Source organism: Myodes glareolus, chromosome 18, assembly GCF_982192425.1.
Source record: "Myodes glareolus chromosome 18, mMyoGla1.1, whole genome shotgun sequence".
Taxonomy (NCBI): Eukaryota; Metazoa; Chordata; class Mammalia; order Rodentia; family Cricetidae; genus Myodes; species Myodes glareolus.
In genome coordinates, this window is record NC_142043.1 from 58,511,426 (window position 1) to 58,538,407 (window position 26,982).

At 36.6% G+C, this 26,982-nt stretch overlaps 1 protein-coding gene across 2 annotated transcripts in view; it reads left to right on the plus strand.

Moving 5' to 3' along the window:
* Positions 1–26,982, plus strand: part of Pcdh15 (protocadherin related 15) — a 1,307,054-nt gene that overhangs the window by 350,357 nt on the left and 929,715 nt on the right. For both annotated transcript variants that reach the window (XM_085679751.2, XM_087898231.1), the window contains exon 2: positions 7,107–7,179. The gene's annotated coding sequence lies outside the window, so the exon portion shown is untranslated. The remainder of the gene's footprint in view (positions 1–7,106; positions 7,180–26,982) is intronic.

The following is a 26,982-nucleotide window of genomic DNA, read 5'->3' on the forward strand; positions in this document are numbered from 1 at the left end:
GTAACAGTGGCAGAAATAATGTCAATTAACACTCATATGGCCTTCCTGGGTGATAGCTCAGGTGATTGACACATGTCAGTTCACTCAATTCTGATGTAGGATTGAGTCTACTTCATGTATTTAGGTAAGGAAAGAAAGAAGAGAAAGGCAAAACCATGCCCAGTTACAGAAATCTTTCCACCGCGGAGGTGTAATACCAGATGGAATATTTTCAGAGTCTGTTCTTTATGATCATAAATTCTGCATGAATAGAGTGCGTATATTATTGTGTATGTGTCTGCATATGCATGCATGAGAGCATCTGTCTGACCTTCTGTAGAAGACTTATGAGTGTTTAGTATGTATGAGTGTATATGGGAAGGTGTGTACATATTTGTGTATTTATAAATGAGTGCTTGTGCATATGTGTACCACTATTTCTAATTGAGAGGGTGTCTATGTAGCATATGCATGACTGCATGTGTATGTGTGTGCAGGTATAAACAGGTGTGTGCTTAAAAGGTAAATACATAATGGTAAACTGATATACTTTGATATCAGAACCTGGAACTGTAACAAGAGGAAGAACTACTACTTTTTGGTATTGTGTTGTTAAAACCTGAGAAAACTTGGTTTCATGTATTTTTCTTTAAAAGCCTCAAAGAAATTAAAAGAAAATGTCGTTAAATCTTTAGTTCAAATTAAATTAAAATTATAGAAAAAAAATAATTGTTATATATTCTAAGTGAGGTATGTCTTGGAATATCAGATTTCATTGGTTCATTCATTCATTCAATTATTTTCTCAGCATGACATTGGTTTGTCTTTTTCCTTTAATATGCCTGGGTTTTCATCAGTCTTCTCATTTTGTGTGTCTCAGGGTTCCTCTTTTTTCTTATCATCTATCTATCTATCTCTATCTATCTATCTATCTATCTATCTATCTATCTATCTCTCTATCTATCTATCATCTATCTATGTATCTATGTATCTATGTATCTATCTATCTATCCTCTATTTTACATCCCAACCTCCCAGTTTCTCTTTCTCTCTTTCCTCCCAGATCTTACCCCTATTTCCCATCTGCCTTTCCCCAACCCCTTCCAATCCTCTTCAGTTTCTATTCAGAAAAGGGCATGCCTCCTATAGATACTGACAAAGCATGGCATATCAAGTTATAGTAAGACTAAGCACCCCCCATTTTATTAAAGATCCCATATGAGGAATAGGGTCCCTAAAGCCATCAAAACAGTCAGAAACAGCCTCTGGTCCCACTGTAAGGAGTTGCATAAGAAGACCAAGCTATACAACTGTCACATATATGCAGCGGGCCTATATTGGGATTCATCATAAGGAGTAACCACTAATTTAGCTTTGCCAGTGACCGCCAATGAAGTTGCACCCCACTCATTACTGTCAAAGATTGCTCTGATGTAACCTCTTCAAACCAATGTCCTACCTTTAGCCTTCATTTTTCTTTGGTTTATTTTATTTCTCTACCTGTTTGTCATCTTGCCACTGTTTAAGGACAATGATATCAAATCTGCTTTATGCCCAATGGTCTGAAACACAATGACTGACACATGATCATTAAAGGAAAGTAGTTCAAACATTTTCATCAGAGCATCTGGGAGGTAGTTGGAAGTATAATATGAATACTTGAAGATAGACTGAGGAAAAACTCACAGGATGCCCATGTGTCCATGATAGAATCTTTCAGCTTTTTTATTATACACAGAGGGTGCTGTCTGCATGTCTTTATTGCTCATCAAAAGAGGGCATCAGATCTCATTACAGATGGTTGTGAGATACCATGTGGTTGCTGGGAATTGAACTCAGGAAAAGGAGTCAATGCTCTTAACATACATGCCATCTCTCTAACCCCCATGATAGACTCATATATCCACAGAGATTATTTTGTATTTTAGAAAGCATGCAATTAATGTTAACTTTAATTAATCCAAATTAAATAAAATTTATTTTACCACAATCTTTGGCATGAGAAACAAGCAAATTTAGCATCTATTGTTTTATGGTCCTCTCAGTTTCTAACATACTAGAAGAATTCCTTCACTCCAAATTTGCAATGCTTGTCCTACCTGGTGCTGTGCTGTTTTTTCTATGTTATATAGAGCTCAGACGGCTGGTCCATTTCATCAGTCACCTGTGCCCTGAGTGACGGATGGATATCTACCCCTGTTCTTATATACTTTAATTTTTCTGATGTACATATTGGAACCAATACATTAATGTTTTCCATGCCAAAGGCATAGAATTCAGTCTGTTAGGCACAGCATCCAGGACCCGAGCCTTCTCCTTTCCACAATTCCTATATCTGGAGCTAAACCGTGTTATTTCAGGGATATCAACTTCACTGCCCATTTTTCTGGCTTTTGATGTTTGTCAGTTCTGATTTCATCTTTCTTCATACTTCATTTGATGGCTTTATCTTTTGTCAAATTTCTATCCAAACTTTTAGTGCTCTTAGAAACAACCTACTGAATTCTTCCTTACACTATCTTACCCTGAGTCTGTTCAGGATTGAAGAATATTCTTTTGATGTTCTGCATAATCTATAGTTGCATGTGAACAAGACCCTAGCCTCCTATGTTAGCAAATTCTCTGGTAGGAATTTGTTGATCATTTTTTGAACATTGTAGCAGAGTAGCTGCTCATCTTTAGGTTTCAGAAGAACTTGATTGACAGTACTTGATTTAATAGAGAGTAAGTAATTTTCCACGTAAATTCTCAACTAAGACATAAAAATAGAAGTCAACAATTCCATTTTTTATTGGTAGGGGCTTTAGTACTAGAGATCAAACAAGCCCAAAGCTCAGAGCCAGCCAGAAAAGCAGTTTGCAGCTAAATCATGCATGTAGTTGCAGTATCATTTCAAAATAAATGGACATCATGACACGGGATAATAGTTGCACCAGATTTCATTACAGGAGTGAGACTCCAGTGGTACTTCGGTGACAAAGTCTTCTGTTTTCTGGAAGACTGAGTATCTTTGTGGTCGGGATGGATTGGCAAGATACCCTATCTGTGAGAAATACAGATATTTTAAATATAGAAATTCATGTTTGGACCCACGAACTCCACTTGCCATAAAGCCAATTTTATATGAATTCAATATATTGTTATATTTTGATGTGAGCTACAGAGAAGTGAATATCAGTTACCTATGCTAAGGAAAAAATTTCAACTTAAAGATGAATAATGAATACTAAAAAAAAACTGCATCTTACTACATGGGAGATTAACATGTGCAGATAGATATGCTGTGAGATATATACACACTACAGATTAATTAGTCTAATATGGCATAATTCCTATCCATATATGATATATTTTTACAGAGTGTTATTAAATAGATATAAAGCACTTGATAAATTGTCAAAGTTAGAAATTCCAATAATAAATTCCCAAGTCAGCTGCCACTATGATGGTTATATTCATTGTTATTCTTTTTTAAAGATTTATCTGGTTCTGTTATACATGTAAGAGTGTTTTACCTGCATGCACAAATGTGCACCACAAATTTCTGGTACCAAGAAGTCAAAAAGTAGGTTTAGATCCTTTGGAGCTACAGTTATGATTGTTGTGAGCCATCACTAAGGGGGCTGGAATTCAAATCCTGGTCCTCTAAAAGAAGAGCCAATGCTCTTAATTGCTAAGCCATCTCTTCAGTACCAGTGATAGCCAGTTTTGATTGTCACATTTGACAAAGTCTAAGCTCACTTGGGAAGAGTATCTCAATGAATTATTGTGTCAGGTTGGCCTGCGTACACACCTGTGTGAGAATTTTTTTAAACTGGGTTCCTTGAGATGGGAATACCTATTATGAATGTAGATAGCACTATGCCCTGGTCTTGGAGTCCTGGCTGAGTCAGAGAAGGATAAAGAGAGCTGAGCAATAAATATGGGTGTATGGATTCTCCTTCTCTGTACTCTTTAATACGGAGTTGTGAGTACTTGGCTGTTGAAGTGAAATGACCAACTACTTCAAGTCCCTGCCTTGATTTCTACGCAATGAAGGACTGCAGCCTAGAACTACAAGCTAAATAAACATTTTTCTCCTAACAGTTGCTTTTGTTAGAGCGTTCTATCATAGCAACATAAAACAACTAGGACTGCTACAGATACATCTGTAAAATAAAAATTAAATAATATTATATGATCATTCACCTATTAAACTAACCATGACTTCCTATGAAATTCAATCACAAAAGAGCACAAGGGCAGTGGATGACCACATAGACAATTTCCAAACATGCCATTGTATTAGCATTGACTTCACACTTACTTTTCTCGTTCCATAGTTTAAAATGTCTCTAATTCTCTCCTGGGTTTTAATAGTTTTGGTACAGATCCCACGTGCATCTGAGAATTAAAGAAGAACCTAATAGATACACATAATTCTTTGTATTCTCTTGTTACTGATTAGAAATTCTACAGCTAAATAAGCCAAAAATAAATGAAAGATGTACAAAGCACCAGTCAACTGCAAGGCAATAGATATTCATTTGTGGAAGACACATCTTAAAGAATCGGCTGGTGACTATAATTTGACTGATTTTACTTAAAACAAGGCTTTTGGTGACCTATGTATCTAAAAGGTTTGAAAACATGTGAAGCTGTTGTCATCTCTCAGAAAAATAAACAAAACAAAACAAAAAAAGTGACATTGAATAAGGATTATCTCAAGCAGAGATAACCTAAAATAATTTACCTTTTTATTTTTTCATTTAAAATACAATATACTTTTATTTCTATTATTGATAAATAAGAGTCTTCTCACATTTGAAAAATTCCTAAAGTTGTATCATTGTCTAACGGTAGACACTTTTTATTAAACTTTGCATCAATATGTTTTCTATAATAGTTCAAATATTTTATACTTTCAACAGTGGTATAGATTGTTAAGATACTTCTACTTTATTTTATTATTTATTTCTTACATTTGTAATTCTCAGAAATATATGTTTTATTACTGTTGTAATTTCCATTTCCTTGATAATTACAGATGTTGAATAGCTGTTCTTGGAAGAATATAAAAGTCACTGGTGCCCTTTCAAGTACTTCCTTCTTCTTTACTATATTGTTTATATTTTTATGTTTTTATATACACACAAATGCCTTTCTACCATACGTGTCCACATTGTATAAAACATACAGCAACTTTGTCAGCTGTCTTTTTAGATTTAGCCAGTGATCTTTGATGATTTCATTCACTTTCCTTATAGGTATGGCTTTTGTATCATATACAAAACTTGAGCCTGTTTATACTACAAATTAGAGGATGAATACTTTTAGCATTCAAGTTTAGAAATAAATATTGAATCACTAGGATATGATAAAGAATTGAGAAATATACCTGTGTATTTATTGTCAACTTCAATTTCTATTTTTAAAAGGCATCAAATATATTTAGCGAGAAAGAAGAAAGCCATTCCAAGTATTGTAATGGAATATGTGAGTAATCACTTAGGAACAATTTTACTTGTTTACTTCATACAATGTATAAAATAATAATTATCTCTTTAATAGAAGCACATATTTAATTCCTTGCATGTTTTTTAACATGCATAGGCCTGCCTCTCCATACTGCACCTCTAATGTTTTTATTATTCTAACAATACCATAAATATTTTGCAAGACAAAATTTCAAAGTGATATAGCCTGTGTGAGCTCTCTCAGCAGGAAGAGGTAATGAGTAGATGTGTGTTCTTGAAGCGTGCAGAAAATGATTCCATGGAGCGACTGTCACATTCTCAGCTTCAGAAGGCCTTTGAGACTTGGACCAAGCCTCATTATGACTTGGCACCCAGGCACTGTGGAGTGGCCATTCACTGTGCACAGCGCTATGCAAAGTGGTCACTTTCCTCTCAGCAATGTCTTGAATGAATTCTTCCAGCCACGGAACTGCTCTCTTAGTAGCTGCCTGTAAACTTTTGTGCCTTAGCTTGTTCTAAGTACACTGCTTAAAACTCAGCAAAAAAACCACCTTCATTTGTACATACTCTCATCTTGAAAGAAAACCCTGTTGTGTTCTCACGGGATGAGCACTTGTGTTTAGTGAAGGATGCTGGGAAGTAATTACAGCAGCTAGGAATTTGCTTTTTTTCACATACACAGGGAAAGTCATATGCTGAAGACAAAATACAGGGGTTTCCATCCACCACTGTAACAGTTTCTGATATTTACATAAGATATATGATGATTTCAGTTAGGTTCTGTAACTTTGCGAAGACCATATCTTAATAATAATACTAAATAATAATGATAATAATAATAATAAAGAATAGCTGAAGTGCCTTGATTTAACAATTTATTGTAACAAACATTTTCTTTCTCCTTCCTCAAACAATCTATTTTTAAAAATTGACATTGTGATAATAGTGGCCTGTGATAAAATTTTCAGATAGAGAGACTCTCTGGAGAGAGCTGCTCAGGTTCCAGTCTCAGGACCTCTGTGGTGGCACAACAATAGCCCTAACTCTCTTTTGGCATCCTTGGGTAGCATACTCGCAACACATGCCCACCAATACACACACAGACACACACACACCACAGAATTAAAAATAAAATAAACCAAAATAATTAGACTCAAAAGTACTTTATTTAAAAAAAAAAAAAACAACTTTTGGTGGTCTTGAGGGTGAAGCCAAGGTTGTTCATTGCTAGGCAAGCATTTTGTATTAACGGGTCCCTGTGTCAGAGGGAATGCTCATGGTGTTTAAATACCTTTCTTCAATCTGCGGGCCATACCACCAAACTGCATTTTTAAAGGTTTTACTAAGAACTTATTCTGTGATGCATCATGAGGGGTAGACAGACTCAAGTCTTACTAAGGATTTCAGTGTGAAGTAAATGTTCATTTTCTAAGTACTAACACATTCCAGTACATGGGTGACAGCCCAAACATCCTACACCAAGTTTCCAATAAAGGGATCCACAGTTTCTGTATTCAAACTTTGCGCTTAGGAGGGTAATATGTGTGCATCATATCTGTAACACTTTGCCTTAATCAGAAATGTAACAGGCACACAAATAAGTAACTTTCTTATTCTGTACCTAGCTAATTTGTGTTTTAACGGACCACTGACCAGTAACCTTCTCTTTAGGATTATGGAAGCACCGGTCATTACAGAAGGCTGAAGTCACGTGTCAGTGAGGGCAAACGGGCAAGACAGCAAGGTGAGTTACGATTACTCTTCCAAAGAGTTGGAATCTTCATGTACTCTGTCTCCCGCTTAGAAAAACAAAAACAGTCCTTGGACTGGTATTTCCCATTAAATTTATTCACCATGCCTACAATTTAATTAGTGAGTACCGTTCAAAAATCTTTAGGTAGATTTATTTTTATCTGTGGCGTCTAAGCCAGGAAGAAGAAAAGGGAGCTAATGAAAGCGTTTATAAAACTCTTTCTCTAGAAGAGTGAAATATCGGGGCTTTCTGCTACAGTATGTTCAGAATAGGCAAGCCTTCAACTGTGTTTAGATTTATTATCCTCCATTGATTGGGTCATTCTCTTGGAGACGATCCCAGTGGTAACATATGAGAAACCTTGCTTCTATCACACAGTGCCAAAGAACTGTCAGGCCCAGTGTTCCTTTTGAACCTGGTTGTTCACAAAAACCATAGCTAAGTGTTATAGGCACAACTTGGATTTTTCTGGATGAAGTCAATGTCCTGGTGTATGTTTCTGAGGTCAGGTCTATGCTTCAGTTGCAGAAATAGCTTTAGGACTTCAGAAACATAAAAGGAGAATTAAGATAAAATTTGACCTGGAGCAGCATCCATGGAAGAAGAGAGGAAGAGCCTACTTGTCTCACAGTGACTTAAATCAACAGAAATAGAATCAGATAAACCCTTACAGAACTGAATGGGGAAATTGAGTCATTTAAACAAAAACATGGTAGTCGTGCATAAAATTCATAATTAAATAACTCACTGAAGGTTGGGATATAGTAATTCAGGAAATAGAACATACAAAGAGACAATTATAATTTGCAACATATGAAAAACATATGGAAGGCTTCACAAGACTGGCACCTTCTTTGATACCCTGTTCTTTCTTAAAGCACCATGTGACTCCCAGGTGAGCACACTGTGTACCGTCTTCCAAGTCATTTACAGCAGCTACGATGGTGTTATGAACTAACAGACACTATGTAAACACCTGTGCTCAGGGTCAGAAATGAAGGTTCAACAATTAAGAGAGAAGACAGACTGCTCTTTCAGAGGACTCAAATCCATTCCCTCTGCCCACCTCAGGAAACAAACAGCGATCAGTTACTCCAGCTCCATGGAATCAGAAGTTTTCTGGCTTCAGTGAGTGCTGTACTCATGTGGTGATCATACACAGACACACACACTCACACACATAACTCAAAAGAAAATAGTTCATTAAAGTTAAAAAATGTGTGTTTTTATAAAAATAAATAACTATTCTTTTTTTTCAGTTTTAAATTTTTCAAATAGCTGTAAGCACATCCTAAAAATAGTTTTTTCTTTGCTTTTTATTCTATACTGGCTCAAGTAGAACAGGCATGATTTTTCTGAAGTTATACCCTGTGCAATGAGCTAAGTAGAAAAATCATGGGAGGGATATTCTCATGTCCTCACCACAGAATATTTTTGATGTTTGAGGTCATGCAGATGTTAGGTCACTGGTGTTACTCTTTATTACACTAACAGTCAGTACATCTCTTCATTCTTTGTAATGCATGGAAGTATAATTTATCATTGTTGCAATGAAAAAAATATAAGTTTAGCTTAAATCACCTTACACACCACCAAATTAATAATTAAACGTATTGCCTATTAAACAAATAAGGCCACCAAATCATTAGAATGTTGTTTCATAGGTGAACTAATAAAAATTTGAAGATAAAGCTTTGAAATACCTCATCTAGTACTCATAATTTCAATTTAAAGGTCTACAGTACTTTCAGAATATTGACTGCCCTTATTTGAATAATGAATGCAGGTAAATGAAGCTTCAAATCCAATGTAACTTCTGTTTCTTATGGGAGAATATGTAAGGTCCCAGACAATAATATGTTTCAGATTGTCTTTCTATTCAAAAGATCACAAGAAATGCAGAGAAATGGAAAACATATTGAAAAGGGACAAATTTGGGGCCTAAAATTTATTGATGCTTATAGAGTTCCCAGCAAGTTCTTAGTGAATTGTCACAGGCAAGTCAAATTAGAAGATATTATGGACACTTTATCGTCTTTAAACACTATTTGTGAATTATAAGGTCCTACGTTTGCAGGTGGAAGAACGTGGCTGGCAGGCTGGGTACAGAAGCAGATGAACAAGGGCTAGATGATGAACCAGTATTTAAATGCTTGCTGCTCTTACTGAGTTATGTTCCCAGCATGCTCACAGAGCTTCAAAACCACCTCCAACTCCAGCTCAAGGATCCAGCAACTTCCTCTAGCTTTCACATACACTACACTCATGTGCATACATGCATACATGCACACACACACTCACATGCGCACACACACAGAGGTAGAGAGAAAGAGGGGTCTACATGTAATTAAAAATAAAATCATAAAAAAGGAACCAGAGAGGCAGACACACCTTCTCAAATGAATGGCCTTCACCAAACTACTTTTCCCGTGAAAGTTTATGGGTCTCTAAATTCTGTGCAAAAACTGATGAATGTTGATGTTTGTCATGCATTGTGTGTGCCTTTTCACTCCACATTTGTGGAAAGTGTGTGTTAGAGTCTGTCTACAAAAGGCAAAGCCATTGGGTAAATACATATTAGATGTAATAAATGTCATAAAATATAAAATTTGTGATAGCTTCCTCTTTGCAAAATATTTGGGCTTTTTTTTCTTGATCTTAATACAAATACAAAGAAAAATTTTCCTTGAGCAGTTGTATTTCTAGGCACCATTAAGTGGCCAATTAGGAAGACACAGTAAGGAGAGAGAGGCCAGCAGCAGTACAGAAACCTCTCTCATAAGTGTTTCAGTTACTTAACCTCCCGAAAAGTTCTCTCTCCTTTACAGGTACTATGCTAGTTAACTTTTTAGATCACAGCAGATTAAATATCTTAATTAACTCTTTAAAATCACGTTACAATCACCATGATAAATCTATATGAAACGCAAATGGTTTAAATAATTTGCATCAATAAGTATTAGCACTCGTTTTCTCAATTGTTCTAACTAGTCAAGGATAACAAACTGGTAAGACAAAATATGACAACCACAGGGAATTTTATATGAAATGGTGGAATGAGTCTTGACACAGCCATACTGTGGGCTGCAGGTCCTAGAGTTCTCAGATCTTTCCTCCTGTATTAGCTTGGATTGTGTCAGCCTGTGAGAGATTCCGATGTAAGGAAGGCTCTGATTCCAAGGCCACTGTAAGCTTCAGCCTCTTCTCTCCCTGCTTCCCTTTGACAATGAAGACACTCCCTCCGGGTTAAACAAGCCACCTGATTTATAAAAAACGCACTGCTGAATCTCTACAGATGAATATGGCTGTGTCCGAGAAGCACTTTAGCATGGCCGCGGAGAGCTGGAATCAAGCTGTGTGCTGTATTTTCCTTACCTGTGAACGATGAGCAGAGGGAACTCTTGTTGTGTCTACACTGAAAGAAAAATCATCCTGCAATCATAAGAGAAAGCTTCCTGACACTTAAGCTGAGTAGGATATCCATGCTTCTGGCTATACTAACATTCTGGGGTACTGTGTACCTACAAAAGGAAAAAATGAAGCTGGGAATCAGTTTCTGCAGAAAATAATCGATTCTGTGACCTGGGAACTAGGACCTCCAGACGATTCTCACTCCTGTGTAGAACAGAACACCACAAAGGCAGATTCCACCCTCAGGAAGCTGCAGGGTCGACCAGGAGTCATGATCAGAAGTTTGCAAGGGATACAGAGGAGACTACAATGAAGCCTGTGATATTAAGACTGTGTGTGTGTGTGTGTGTGTGTGTGTGTGTGTGTGTGTGTGTGTGCGCGCACACGAGTAGGCAATCTTTCTAAGGGTATTACAGGAGAAGAAGATTTGGTGTAGGAATAAGCCAAGCCTTCATATAAAGAATATTGTTCCAGGTTAATTTGAAAAGAATGGGCTGGCAAGGTGGCTCATCAAGTGAAGGGGCTTTCAGTGAAGCTTGACAACCAGAATTGGAGCCCCAGATCCTACATATTGAAGGAGAGAACCAGTTACTCTTAATTTCTCTCTGATCTCAGCATACACACTGTGACAGGCCTGACTTCCCCCAAAATAATAGATAATGTTCAATTGAAAACTTTTACTAGACTTCAGCAGACAGTGCTATAACAGAGAGGATTCTGGGAAGGACACTCTGCACAGAGGCATATGATCATTTTGCAGAGGGGTGTACGTGACAATCAGTACTCACTAGATAGGGGACTATGATGCGCCAAGTCTGTATCAGCAGGGTACCTGAAAGGAAGGCCAGGTTGTGAAGGATGCCAGCAGGGTATTCTCAGGGCAGTCTGTGAGGAAGGAAGCAATGAGGGACATGTTCACAGTGTCTAATTATGTCAGTCATATTGTATGTTTAGGGTGCTACATGATACAGTCATTTGGAACATTCAGGGAGCATACAGTCTTGCTTGGATATCCCATTATTGAAGGAATGTGACTCTATAGATTGCAGAATCCTGCAGTCTCTGCTCTCTAAGAAGACTGACACAGAATTCGTGGGTATTGCTGTGTTCATTGATGTCAAAATGTCCTGCTTCCTACAGTGGCTGTTGAGGTTTAGGATGCTACTCCCTTCCCTGTCAAGTGCCAGTTTTAACTGAGATAAAGAAAAGGGCTGTTCCAAGAATGTGACCTTTAACCCCATGGAAGAACCAAACATCCCAGTGACTGAAACATGCCTTTCCACTTGTATTTTATGGTCCAGAAATGGAGCACCTGACCATGTCTTCATGGGAGAGCAAAGCAACCTTCATTTTTATCCTTCATGCTGAAGCAGAGAAGGGCAATGATACCAATCGGTTCCTGCAGGGATTGTGAAGTATTTTATGAGATTTTTCAGAAGTGCGAAAGATGATTTTAGCCGATCTGTATGATATCTATTCCACAGACTGATAAATATAGTACAATAAATTTATGGAAAGAGAGAGCGAAATCAATTGTCTTTTGAGAACAGAAAAGCGAAGGTGTGTCAGATCTAAGTGACACCAGACGATCCTGTCAGAAAGGGATGTTATAAAATATTCAATAGCATCTCCATTTGAAACTGTATTAGCATCTTTTTAGATTTAATACTTATTTATGAGTGGTGCATTATAACTGCAAAATGGAATAAGACTTCAGAGGGATTTGCAGTCCAAAGATCTGAAATATAATCCCAAAGCCACCATTTATGGGCCATTTGGCTCTATTAAAGTCATTTAGCCACACAGGACTCCTGCCTCTTTCATCACTTTTAAAATGAGAATAATCATAGTTGTCCTTCACACTGTGTGGTTCTGCTACAAGGCCCAAATGAGGTGGTATTTTTACAATTGCCTCATCAACAACAAAACACTAGAGGTTTTCTTCTCCCACCCATCCAACCTGTTCTTTCTCCTTTCCTTCTCTATGCTGTACACACACACGCACGTGTAAATCCACATGCAGATGACCCTTCGTAGTCTTTGAGAAATAAAGTGTGGAGAAACAACCAAGGGGTCTGACAGTTTCCCCCATGCAGCTTGTATCTTTCCCAGCCTGCAGCCACAATGTCAGGTGCTATGTTGCTAATGATTCCACACATTTTTCACTTCCTAGGCTTTCATCTGACCCCAGACACTCTGAAAGCCAATCAGATGTAATTGGCTGCCATTTAGTTTGTGCAAACAATGAGGTTTAGATATCAAAAAGATACTGCCTGGCCTTGGAAAGCACTTCTGCCTTGGGAGGTGGCCACTAGATGTTCTGATTTGGGGAGGGGTCACTGGAAGTGAAATGAGAGTCCCCTCTTAGGAGGAGTGCTGGGGATATATGAAATGTAGAATATCAATGATATTCTGCTCCACCCACCATCTGTCACTTACATATTATGTCTGTCTGTACTCACATTTCAAAAGACTCTCCAATTGATGTTCACAGATTATATCACAAAGTCGTATCCGGCACTTATTTCCACTAATTAAAATATAGCAATTCTACGAACTGTGAAGTATCCATTCCCAAAGGAATATATAATGTTGAATATTTGTGCATTAATTTAAATATGAATTATTATTAATCAAGAATAAAATGGATTAATGATTATCATGTGTTATACATTCAGTTAACTTGTTATACATTTAATACTAAGTGGTGCCTATTTTCACAAATGATTGGGATACCTTAAAGTGAAAATAAAGTATTACTCAGGTTGGCATAAATGTTAAGGTAAATTAATTTACTTCCAGGTCAGAATTTCTAGAATTCTGCTTCAAACTTCAGGCAAGGATTGGCCAAGCACTAATTGGTGTTCCTTTAAGACCACCCTCACCATCGCTGAAAGGCATGTTCACTCTCAGTGTTATTCTTTGCAGAGTCAAATATGTAGGCCACCAACTTCCTCTGACACATTGACCCCAGAAGCAGCACATCACACCAGCTGTGCTTCCCAACTCACCCGAACAATGACGGCTAGCCCACATCTGAAAGAAACTCGCTGTCATCCAGTCAAGGTTTCCAGTGGCCACCAAGCCCAGGCTGCAGATGTTGGAAACAAACCGAGAAAATTGCTAACGTGTCAGAAAGCAAGGTTCATCCCACTCCTGCAGGGAGCCACATTATGCCCGCAAGGAGATATCTGGAGTCTAACTCATGAGGCAACAATAACAAAGAGGCAGTTATCTTTCTCTGAACACATGAAATAATGTTGCTTTGTGAAATAGAGGTGGGACCACTTAATAGTACTTCGTAGAGAATTCAAATAAGATGAAAAACTTCCAGAAAGAACGGGGGACCCAATGGTGTTAGTTTCTATAAAATACAATCATCAAACCCTGTCGAACCCTCCAGGGTTTTCCCAGGTTATTTACTAACATGTAATGGTAACTGGCACTAATTCTCCTCAGAGTAGATATTTTCTTAATCTGTCCCAACAGTTCTGGCAGCAAAAGTTCGCATACATGTTTCCCAACTGGACTTAATTTGGCCATGTCCATGGATTGCACTGTGGACTTTTGGATGTTCATTATAATACATGTGAGGTCATTGCCACAACTTCTGGGAAGCAAGAGTTCCTCTGGGTTTACTGGATTTATTTGTTAGGGTTCCTGCACCCCCTCCTGAACTCTTTGATGCAATGATTAAGCTTTCTCTCTGGCATGAGTAATGACTATGTCAGATGGATGTACCTTAGTAGAGAGTATGTGTGTGTGTGTGTGTGTGTGTGTGTGTATGTATGTGTATATATATATATATATATATATATATATATATATATATATATATTAGACCATTGTTAAAAATCAATAATATGTAACCTTTGCTTTGAAGTATTTATAGAAGCTAGATTTTACAAATCATTTTAGGACTTGTTACTTTTTACTGGCATAGTCAGGGTACTGTGACATCAGACTTGACTCAGCCTTGGCCACTTGATGGACAAACCTTTCCCTCACCACTGGGAAGCTCTCCATGGAGACATTTTTACAGGTAAAGTCTCAACTGGAGTTGGCAACGCACAAATTTATGCCACTAAATCACACGTAAAGCAGACATTCTGCAGGGCAACATTTATTCTTGCACACACCCACAGATAATAGTTCTTACCTTGTGTCTTCACACTGTTTTTTAATGGAAAGCTCAGAGTCAAAATATAACAATACTTAGAATGGTATACAAAAGATTAGATGTTGGGGTCTAATTTTATATATGTCTCTCCTTATTTCATTACTTTTTTGTCAGTCTTACATTTTTATTAGTAACAAAAGAAAATGGAGAACAGAAAAAATTCTGATTCAGAGAGAAAGTAGACATGCACAGGCATAGAATTATAATTTTAAAATAACTGTTCTTGTTATTTTGACACACTTTTTCCAGCATTGAATACATACTGCATCTTTACCTGTGTCATGTTGGCCTGTTTTACTGTGAAGTCCCCACAAATTATCTTATTAATAGCATAGCCTATATGTTTCTGATACATCTCCATGTTGACATACTGCTTCTTCCCTCCCTTCTGCTAAGAACAAACCTGTCCTGTTTTGTTGCCATAGATCTAAGGAGAATCAATGGTTTTGAAAGTCAGGTTGTCTCAAACCCTGACTCAATGCATCTCAGTGGATCAACTCACTTGGTTGATCTGAGAGCAATTGCTTTAATGAGAGCATTGGCAGAGAAGGGGAAGTGGTTTCCCATGGATATTTCTTATTGATTTGATATATTGGCTTAAAAGGAATTGATCAGAGGAAGAATGTGAACAGTGTATCCCAGAAATCCTTAAATGTACTTACTCATATTGTGTAGTTTACAGAATGAAAAATTTATTTTCAATACCTATGTTCAAGTATCCACTAAGTGTCTAACTCAGAGTGGTCTTTGGCACCTCCATGCTATCTGCTTCCAGACCAGGACACTATATGGCTCTAAATATATCCCCTTTGCTTCCATGTCCCTATTAAACAGGGGAGCAGGTCCCAACTGCATTCCTTTGAGTTAACTTCTAAACATACTGAACTTCTAAAGTCCAATCTCTAAATCACAGCAACATTTAGTTCTCTTTATTGAAGTGTATGTTCCTAGTATTTTCTCTTGATACTGGTTATTTTTTTTACTCCTCTTCAAAGTGTAGTGTATTCTTTATGATGTTGTAGATGCAGTGAGCCAGAGAGATCATATTTCTTTTTGTGCAGGTTCTTGAGCTCATCAATATGAGTTTATAGACAAACACAGCAGGCAGCCCCACTAAAGTTTTTAGTTAGTAGAAGCAGCAAAGTCATCTATAGAAGGCAGAGCACTCATTCTGAGAGTAGCACCTTCCCATCCCCCTGGTGATGCTGGGGAAAGTTGAGTTCACAGAAGATATCATTCTAAGAAATAGAATGTTCTGTCTTCCCAGGGATTCTGGGAAAGGCTAGGATAACAGTTGATATAATGCTTGAAGATGTTATACAGAGCTCCGTACCCTGGAATCCTGGGAAAGCCTGGCATTGATTTCTATTGGCTCCCAGATGATCACACTTTCCTTGTTCCATCTTTTCCGATAACTCATATGTGCAGTTAGACAGCCAAGCCTAGAGTGCATGCCTGTGAGGACGACAATTGTGGCACTTGGGGTGAGCTTTCTTTCCCTTGGATCACTCTTTCTGCTCCCCATCTTAGCAAGGGCAGATGCCTAGCATTCGTAGTGGCTTTGGGGGATTGCATCTCCCAAAAGTTCCTCATCACAGTTCCTCATCACAGTAGGGCATTGTTGGTAGAAACAATAGTTCTTTTCATTGGACAAAAAGGATGGGCATTTGAAGAGTTTCTATGCCCACATCCCTGGATTCCTGCCCAGCACACATTTCTGGGAGATTTCTGTCCCATGCTTGCATCCTCATTTTTATTCATGCACATTTTATTGCCTCAGGGGCCTGCACATAGACTCTCATGAACTTATACTTAAAGCCAATTTCTTGGGTAGTCCCATGACTGCTCTTGCTGTCTCTCAATGGATTGACCCTGGAAGATTTCTGGGCTCCTTTGAAACACTGAAATCTGAAAAGTTTCCATAGTTATTGAAAATAACTATCACATATTCAGTGAATATAGAAGCAACAGTAGTTTTTCATACATTTGATATTTGAACTCGCACTACAAATGGACTGGGTATGTGGTTCAGTAGCAATGTTTACTTAGCACACACAAGGCCTTTGGGGTCGATCCTTCAGAACAGTTTGATGGGGAGGGGAAATGAGAGGAGAGAGAAGGGGGAAGAGAGGGGCAGAGAGGCAAAAGAGAGACTCATAATTTGTTTTTAATTATGCAACCTTTACGACTGTTACCGGTCTCAAAACTGCTAGTATGTATACAAGTAACATACTTCAGGCTCCATCTAATCTGAACCTTCATCAGATTGGAAAGTTATATGGGATGATTCACGTTCTAAGCTTTTGATTTGTAATTTCTTACTCTGCATGTGCAAATTGAGCTGGAGATTTACTTACTACAGAAGTCACATGTTTTTTTGAGGAGCCTAATGGGAAAATTCATCAGTATGTTTCCTCCCCGTGAGTGTTTGACATCTTCTTTGTTAAATCCATAATTGTAGCATTCCTGGACTGACAATTTTGCCAAGTATGTTTCCTTATCTGCAGCATCATACCCAGATATATTGCCGGCGGCCACACTAAGGCTGTGGGGACCAGTTTCTGGACACCCTGCTGTTTTCATGAGCTGAAACTGGCTGTATTGGAGATAAATGAGAAAGGAGTGGCGCAGGGCTGCACGATAGTCTATTAACAGAACAAGTGACAGAATTCGAGCTATGCCCAAACTAGCTACAACACTGAGGACCTTTGAGAAAATTCATAAAAGCCTCCCTCTGCCAGAGCAAGGACAGACCCCTGCCATCAGTAATGGCAGGAATGATGAATAAATATTCAGCTACATTGAAAAATTGCAACTTGCCCTAGGAACTCCCTTCCAAACAGATGGAGCCAGGCTAAGGCACAGATGATGAAGATCCTGGTGGGCAGGCTGGAGCCCTGCTTTCCTTGGAGTGAGTTTAGGGGACAGAACTAGGCAGGATACAATATTGGCAGCAGTAGGTTAAATTTTCTGCTCTTACAAGATTTTCAGTAGCTATGCTGGTAAGCCCAACCCCTGCTCTCTCCCATTCACCATAAAATTACATTACTGACCTCCACTCATGGTGTCTTACCCCTTTCATTGAGCTCTCTCAGCATTCCTGATAAGAAACATGTCATAAACAAATCCCTTCTTGTGAATTTTTAGGTATCTACCTACTTGGATCACCCTTATCAAATCTTAGACTCTTTAAAAATTAGAGACAATGGCACTGGGACTTGTTTCCTCTGCATATACTGGATTTTGCGGATCCAGTCTGTCTGGACACTCACCTTCCTGGACCTGGAGGGAGGCGGGAGGAACTTGAACTTCCCACTGGGCAGGAAACCCTGACTGCTCTTAGGCATGGACAGGGAGGAGGAGAGGGAGGGGGGGGAGTGGGAGGGTGGTGAGAGGAGGGGCAGAAATGGAAACTTTTATAATTTAATAAAATTACAAAAAAAAGAAAAATTAGAGATATTTATTTCTACACTATCAATTGTAATATTATATTCTGAAAATGGGAACTTTGTAAATATCAAGTAATTTTTGTAATGAATCAGAACGTTATAAGAAATGATGTTAATTAAAAGCATAATTTACCTTTATCTTAAAACTATGTTACCAATGGATACATAACAACAGGGCTCTGGTTTCTTTTAAGTTTTGACTTTGGCTAGGTTAGGATAAATTTAAAACAAGAGTATTAACTTGTTGGAAGCCTAAGAATTAGCTTTCTTATTTATTACATGGATGTGTAACTGATGAGCTGAGAACAATTAAATGTCTGCTTCTCACTATCTTGTGTGTTTTCCCATTAATGATTCTCATTACTTTTGACTATTCTGATAACAAGATGCTAAATACCAGGAGAACATGAAATTGGTTAAAGAGGGCCTAAAAGGAGTTGGTTGAGGGATAGTAATATGCTAAAAAAAACTGTATAAAATATATTAAAAATGATTGATTGAAAATGTTGCCTGGGATTATGTTATACTTCCAGCAATACTCCTGCCTCATTCTGTCTAATTTGGTATCGCAAGTGTTCACCAACACTCATGGCACTCATGGTAATACTTAGCTTGTATTTCAACTTTCCCTTCCTTCTAATTTTATATTTCTTATATTTGAAGTTTTGTAAAATAAATTAAATTTTGCTTTCTGTAATATGAAAACAGTGTCTCAACACTACCAAGTAATTAAATATACTTTTTCAGTAAATCACTCCTCTTTCTAGATTTGAGATATGATAAATATTACTGAATATATAAAGCAATTGCAACTGAGAGACAGAGATTTTTACTTTTGAAAAAAATTGACATTTCTTTTTTGTGAGTATTTCATCTTAAAGGAAACATGAGTGGTTGGAGAGATGGCTCACTGATTAAGAGACTTCTACTCTTCTGGATGACCCAAGTTCAATTGCCAATGTCCATGTAAGGTGGCTCACAACCACCTGTAGCTTCCTCCTCATGTGGATTAGATGCCTCTTCTGGACTCCTCGAACACCTGGACTCATGTGCACATATACACAGAGACACAAATACATACCCAAAGTTTCTAAATCTTTAAAAATTAATTTTGGAAAAATATTTTTCTCTCTTAGTTTTAAAAGATAATTTGGCAAAATTTTCATGATGCCCAATGGAATCCTTACCACTACTTAATCCACACAATGTTGGCTCTGTAAATGCTATCGTCTGACTTCAAAATATGGAGTTGCCCACCTTCTTCAGTAGAATGAATTCATACAATGGCAACTAACATGAAATATAGACTTTAATATTCTCAGTTACCACTCAAACACTCATCAAGTTTAATTTTATTTCATATTCAAAAGGTACAAAGTATAACACATAGATTTTGATTTTCCATGTATGCCAGGTAAGCCATTAACATTACACCTATTTGTGTGCTTGGTTTCTGAGCAACTACTAATAAAATGTGAGACCTTTTTGTATTGTAAACCTTTTAAATATAGTTAGCTTTTCCTTTTATTTTTATGCCATCAGAAAGTACTTAATTAAAATCTTCTAACTTCCTTGATCTATATTTAAACTATTTTTTCAATTACATGTGCTAATTAACCTCCCTATAATTGTCCCTCCCACAGTGACACTATTTCAAACAAACTGGCCTCCTATACGAACAACATTGAGCTATCTGTCATGACTGATTTTTTCATTTAAATTAATCAACTATAAAATAATGAATATCACATTTCTCTGAGAGAATTCCCAGAGCTATATAGTTTAGACTTTAATTGACTAAATTTGGCCACTGTTTCATTTGAATTTGTGCTCACCAAAGCTTAAACAACATAAAGATTTGAAATCACGTTAGCAGTATCTAAAGCCTAGATTTTCTTGCATAAATCTTTGCAGCCATAGAAATTGTTTTCCTTTGATCCAGCCTTTGTTTTACTAGACTTCTTCGGATTGGTAAAATTTGGAGACTGTCTGCTGCACTCCCTATCTCTCTCTCTCTCATATATGATCGGATGACCTTGCTACTACCTCTATACGGTCTGAACACTGCATAATTCAATCATTTATTGCATGTGCAGTGCCCTCTTACCTACAGATTGCAAATGAGACTATGATGTTCTTCTAGCCAGCTAGGATATCTGGCCACAGTTCTTGGTTTCCTGGAGCTGGAACAGAAGCTAGCAGAGGCTAAGCAAACAAGACTTCCCCACGAAGACAAATGCAAAGGAGTGCATATGAGAAAGAAGCAGAGGACTCTTCTCTCTGTTCCTGTGTCCAGTGAAATCTGATGGGAACCTAGAACTGCCATTCACATGAAAGCATACATTTTCTTCTGGTTTCCAAGCCCATTTTAAATATTTTTTTCTGTCACTTTCAACATAGATTGTTCTCATCAAGCACCTCGCAAAAAGTCAGCTTTTATCAGAAATTATTTATAACTTTTGTTTTTTTAACTATATCTTGGCACTAAATATCTGATTTGATAGTATACATATAAACGTGAACATATTGATACAAACATTTGTGCTTAGTTATCCATGATTTTAAATATGTCATTGAATATAATTAAATCTATATTTACATGAAAAATATTCAATAAGCACTAGAAATCTTATATTTTAGAATTTTTTAATTTAAGATTCCTTTACATATATTGTAATAAATTTAGAACTGTTCGTTGAAGAGCAATTCTGTTGTCAGTATGTTGTAAACAATAACCTAGTTTTGTTTAAACTGGTATAAACCAGAGGCTGGAGAGATGGCTCAGAGGTTAAGAGCATTGCCTGCTCTTCCAAAGGTCCTGAGTTCAATTCCCAGCAACTACATGGTGGCTCACAACCATTTGTAATGGGGTCTGGTGTCCTCTTCTGGACTGCAGGCATACACACAGACAGAATATTGTATACATAATAAATAAATAAATATTTGAAAAAAAAACTGGTATAAACCAGCTAATAAAATGTATTTGAGCTGCACCACTTACTAATAAGCATCTTTAGTATTTGTATCTCTTTTGATTAGCTCAATAGTCTTAAGGTAGAAAGTTTAGTTAACCCTGCCTTTCCTGCGGCAGGTGATAACGCTGCCATCATTGAATCCATAATAGTACAGTTTCTCTGAACAAGATTCTCATTTGCTTTTTCGCATGTAATTAACATTTATCTTAAAATCCTGTCATTTGTTCTAGTTGGCTTCCATTCCAAGAAATAATGGTGAGACTCCATTGTGTAATTCATAGTAAAATTTTGTTGAAATAGGCTTTTTTTTAAAAAAAAAAAGATTATTACAGGTTTCATGCATATCATGAGAGTTTCAGTGGTTTGCTAAAGAAACAGAAAAATCTAAGTTGGACCCCTGAAGCAGTTTCTGTCCTCTTCCTTTCATACAATTTACTCACATAGATTTTCCAATAAACGAAACTCAGTGCAGTTTGCACAGTGCAAGTTTACATGGTACGAAGCCTAAGTGCTGTAATTAACATTTAATTGGGGATCTGAAAGGTTAAACTTTAATGCTAGTCTCTACAGGATACCTTGAAATCATAGGGTCGACCCAGAAAAGAAGGTGAGCCCTTCTCTGTGCTGTAAATTTAAATGTTCTGCATTAATTTAAATGGACTGAGGTGATGATTTACCTCTGTAGAATATGTCCTAGCTCACTGTGGCAGAACTACTTTAATTCCTGTTCAGGCATGGGTTCATCCCCACTGGATTTATGCTCCCCATTTTGAATTCACATGAGATTGACTCTATCCTTGTCTGCTCATAAAATCAAAATTGCATTTTGACATAATTTCAGCATCTCTGTGGATATACTATGCGTAACTAGCTCATACACTGAACTTCATTTTTCTTTTCTTAAAACATAATAAGGAATTTTATTTAGAAAAAAATGTTGAAGTAGAGGAGAGTGGACAATCTGTAAGAGTGTCATTTGCCACATAATAGCAGAGAGAATATTTGTTCTATTTGGCCTTTTTAGCCTTAAATGTGTTTATAAGGTAAGATTAAATGGGAAAAAATGATAAGACTAGTAGAATCAGGGAAGAAATTTTGCTTGGTTGTCCACATTTAGAATATCATTATTGAAAAAAAAATAATTATTACTTCTGAGTTACTTAATGTATATGAGATAGGAAAATCTAATATCCAAAGTTGAACAGCATCACGTGAAAGAGAGGAGACAAAGGAAGGAAAAGTTCACAAAGGACAGAGAGAGAGAGGATGTAAGAAAGGAAGGCGAGAGATGCACAAGCCCGTTTTACAGTCCAAAGCTGCATGGTTTTCTAGTGCTTGCGTGACCCACATGGAAACTCATGTACAAAACATTTCTTCTCTAAAATAAAATTTATTTTTATTTATGCCATTTCAAATATGAAAACTAACATTTTGCATTGCACCCTGGGCAAATTGGATGACAATTTCTAGTTGATATTCCACTCTTTGTTACTCTGCAGGTTAATAACATATAAATATTTTCTCTAAGATTATGAAAATACTTTTTATAATATTTTATTTATTCATTTAAGTATATGTTATGTCTAGGATGTCTGAAGTCTTTTATGAACGTGGGAATAATGCATAGCATATTTAAAAGATAGTGGCCATTATTGTGGTTATTTGTGCCTGGGTTGGTTATCTTATTGTATGCGTCCCTTCTTTTTAATTTACCTTTATATGATTTCCGGTCTGTACATATTCCTGTAATAGTTAATATGATTATTTCCTAATTGGATATATTGCACTTGCTGCGACTATGAGTATTTTCAAGTAGATTTCTATATGCTCAATTTCTCATTCATTCGTAAATTGCATATTCCATGGTGGGTATATGTTCAAGTTTATGAAGAATTGCCAGGTACTTATTGACAGTTTCCCATTTCAACGGGAGTGTTGGAAGCCTCTCTTACTGCCTCTCTAGCAAATGAGCTGATGGAGGCCAGGGTCCTGTAGACTTATGTTTACTCTCTCCTGAAATGTTGGCCACATTTTACGTGATACCTGGACACTACTATATTTCATGGGATAACTGGACACTACTGTGCCTTTCTTCTGAAGGTGTTGTATAAGATCCCACCCGTTTTCATAGGCGTTTGAACGCATTTACACTCAGAAAGCTGACATAACATAAACTCTAATTCATCAAACCCAAACCTCACAAATCTGGACAAACTAAGGCCTAGAAATACTCATAGGCGCATAATACTATGTTATATTTGACTTATTTGTGTATCAATAGGAAGACACATATATACCTCTCATTCTAATGATATATAAATCCATGAACAGTAGTATGAATTCAAACTCTTATAAACAAGCTACAGGTTTATAAATGTATGACCATAGTTATGAGTATTTTTAAACATATGTTAATAAAATATAAAAATATGTTTGCATGGGACTGGAAAGATGATTCAGGTTATAAGAGTATATATATATATATATATATATATATATATATATATATATATATATATGTGTGTGTGTGTGTGTGTGTGTGTGTGTGTGTGTGTGTGTGTGTGTGTGTATAGATAGATAGATAGATAGATAGATAGATAGATAGATAGATAGATAGATAGATAGATATAGATATTACAAAAGTTCTGGATTTGATTCCCAACACATACATCAAGCAGCTCACGTCTGCCCATAACTCCAGTTCCAAGGGATCTGATATTCTGTTCTAAACGCCTAGTATAATGTGTAAAGACCCATATGTAGAATACACACATATGAATAATTTTAAAAATATATGTGTACATGCATACAACCTATAAATGACCCTCCACTTTTTTTTTTATTTTCTATCTATAACTGAGTCTTCAAGTTGTCTTTGTAATCAGGACATAAAATATATGCTCTGTATTTAACACATTGTACAACAAAACTATTTCATTTGCTTTACAAACCTTACTAAACTGTTAATACCCTCCTTTCATTGTGAAAATATAGGGTCATTGCTACATTTAATAGACTTTATTCTTCATATTCCCATGATTGGGTACTAAAATTGTTGGAGGGCAGGGGAGCAGAAAGGAAACTCTAAGACAAAGATGACTGTTGTAATCTCTGGGGTTTATCTTTAAGTTTACTGTTTTGAGCTGTGAATACAGTGTTTACTGACTGCCTTCAACTATACCTCTTGTTTAGGACAGAGACTTAGGATTGTGTGCAAAGAATAAAATGTCTGAGTCTAAGAAGAACCTGAGTGGATATTTCTTGGGTATTTGCTTCCCAGGGTACAGCTAATGAAACTGGATTAGATGTTCACAGCATACATGTCTTTAAGTATATAAAGATCACATAGATCTTTTTCTATGAACAACAGTTTCTTCTCTAAGGTGGAAATGGCTCTGTAATGAGCTCTCTTTACCAAGGGACCTCTAATTTTTGTAATATATGCATTCATTTCTTTTTCAATTTAATTTTGAGTATCTTAAAAAATTATCTCATTGGATCAACAATCAAGGTGTAAGTGATGTGTTCATCTTTCTCATAGCATATTTTATAATCTAAAAGCTTTTTGCTCTTGCTAGAATAGCATTCCTCACATCAAGGTAAGTGTCAATGATGTCTACTATTATTTAAATTAGTTATTTAGTATCAGAAGATACTTCTTACTTTAGCCCACACTGAATTTACTAAAATCCACTTGGTAAGAGCAAAGTATTGATTTGATATGAAATCTAAAGGCTTTTAAAGGAAATGATAGCAAATTCTTCTGGGAGGAAGTGTTTCAATCCTGGATTTTTATAAACATTTCTGTTTCATTTATATTTTCTACATTTTCTCTGATTGCTTTTTGGTACAAATCTGTTGCCCATTCTGGAGCTGTGCACTACTCAAGACAGCAGAGCCAAATATCAGATAAATGGTTGCACACCTAAAACACTGAATGACCCTTGACTTGAGCAATGATAGTGTTTGAATCCTCTAGGATTATGATTTGTCTGAAAGATGAGAAGGAGGGCATAAGGCCAGACTTTAAAAAACATCCTTCCAAAGATACACAGAGAAACCCTGTTTCAAAAACAAAAAAAGGGGGATGGGGGAGAAAATCAACCAACCAAACAAACAAAAATTCTTATCCAATAACATCTGAAACATCCCCAGATGTAGCAGCACACAATGACAGATTCAAAGAGACAAGTGGCTCTAGCACTAGCTGAACCCAAGGACACCCACTCCAGATGCTGACTTCTGTTAACGACCGGTAAATATCAAAAGAAAACCTGAGAAATAAAAATTATGGGAAATCCCTGTGATCGTTTTGAGAGAACTCACATCATCACATGCATCCACTTAAAAAAATAAGCTCAAGTTTTTTATTATCTTTTATTTGTTGGTCAAAGGGGGGCAGGCACATGCCAAGTCACTTGTCTGGAGGTCAAGGGATAGTATGTGGGAGTGGTTCTGCCTTCTATTACGTGGGGTCTGGGTATCAAAGTCAGGTTGTCAGACTTAGAGAAAAGCACCCATATAAGAAAATGCTCACCTACATCATCTAAACTTGAACTTCAAGAACTTAGAAAAAAGATTGAATATTCAAACATACACTATGAAAACAAACACTATCAAAAATTGTGAGTAGTTCTACAAATTGACAGCTATGGATTATGATTGATAAGAAATAGAAAAGGAACAGTGTTGGAATGGAAAGGGACACAAAGGGACAAGCAGTACAATCAAATGTGTCTAACTGTAAGATTAACAGGTAACTGTAGGAAATCTATGACACTGATAGTTTAGAATAACTATTTATTAAATATTTCATTGAGTATATTTATCCTAAGAATAATTCACTATATAATAGTGATATATAGTACATGATATATAATACATTTGTGTTATATCATGGATATACAGATATGAGTAAGATATATTCTTCTGTATTTATTCACTAAATATGACAAGCATTAATGACAGCAGTGAGAACAAGTAAATGAGAATATTTAAAGGTTAAAGTTAAATTTGAATTCAATTTATACAAATAAATGAGACCTTCCTTATTTTCAAATTCTAGTCTGAGAAAATGCTTCTAAATTTGGGACCTACCTTCACATCTAGACCGTTACCCAGAAAGAGAAGAATTATAAGAGATGTCCCAGCTTTCCAGACTTTTCATCTTAAAATGCAACTGGTGATATGTTGGAAAGAGTGCCTAGAGGGTATTCATGCATTGCAATCAGCCTTAACACACAGTTGCTTTATGACATTGAATATCTACCCTAGCAGGGTTCCAGGTTCTGGTCAGCTTCCCTCGTGAAAGCAAAATTTGAGAAACTATCATTGGGATTTTATATTATTTTATTATTTTCTACCCTGATCACTTTTTTTTGGTAATTATGTGATTATTTATTCTTGCTCTACCTTTGAATTCACACAGCCTATTCCACCGTTAAAATGCTAGTAATTTGGCAAGTAGCGGTTTTCTAATCTCCTGCATCAGCCAATCCATCAGTATTTACTGATGGAGTGAAAGCCCCAGTTTTTTCATTCAATTCCTCAGGAATGATATCTCATTGGTGACATGTCCTAAAATGCACTGGATTTGTTACTTCAGAATTAACTTTGAAAAATGTCTTTATTTGAGGGTGTTAACAAGAATGAACATTTGTGTGTGTGTGTGAATTTTCACTTTCCAAAGTACTCTAGAGAGAGAAAGTAACCATTATGAGGACTCAATAAGCCACAATTGTGGCTTCTCACAAATAAAATCACAGCATCCAGATGAGTA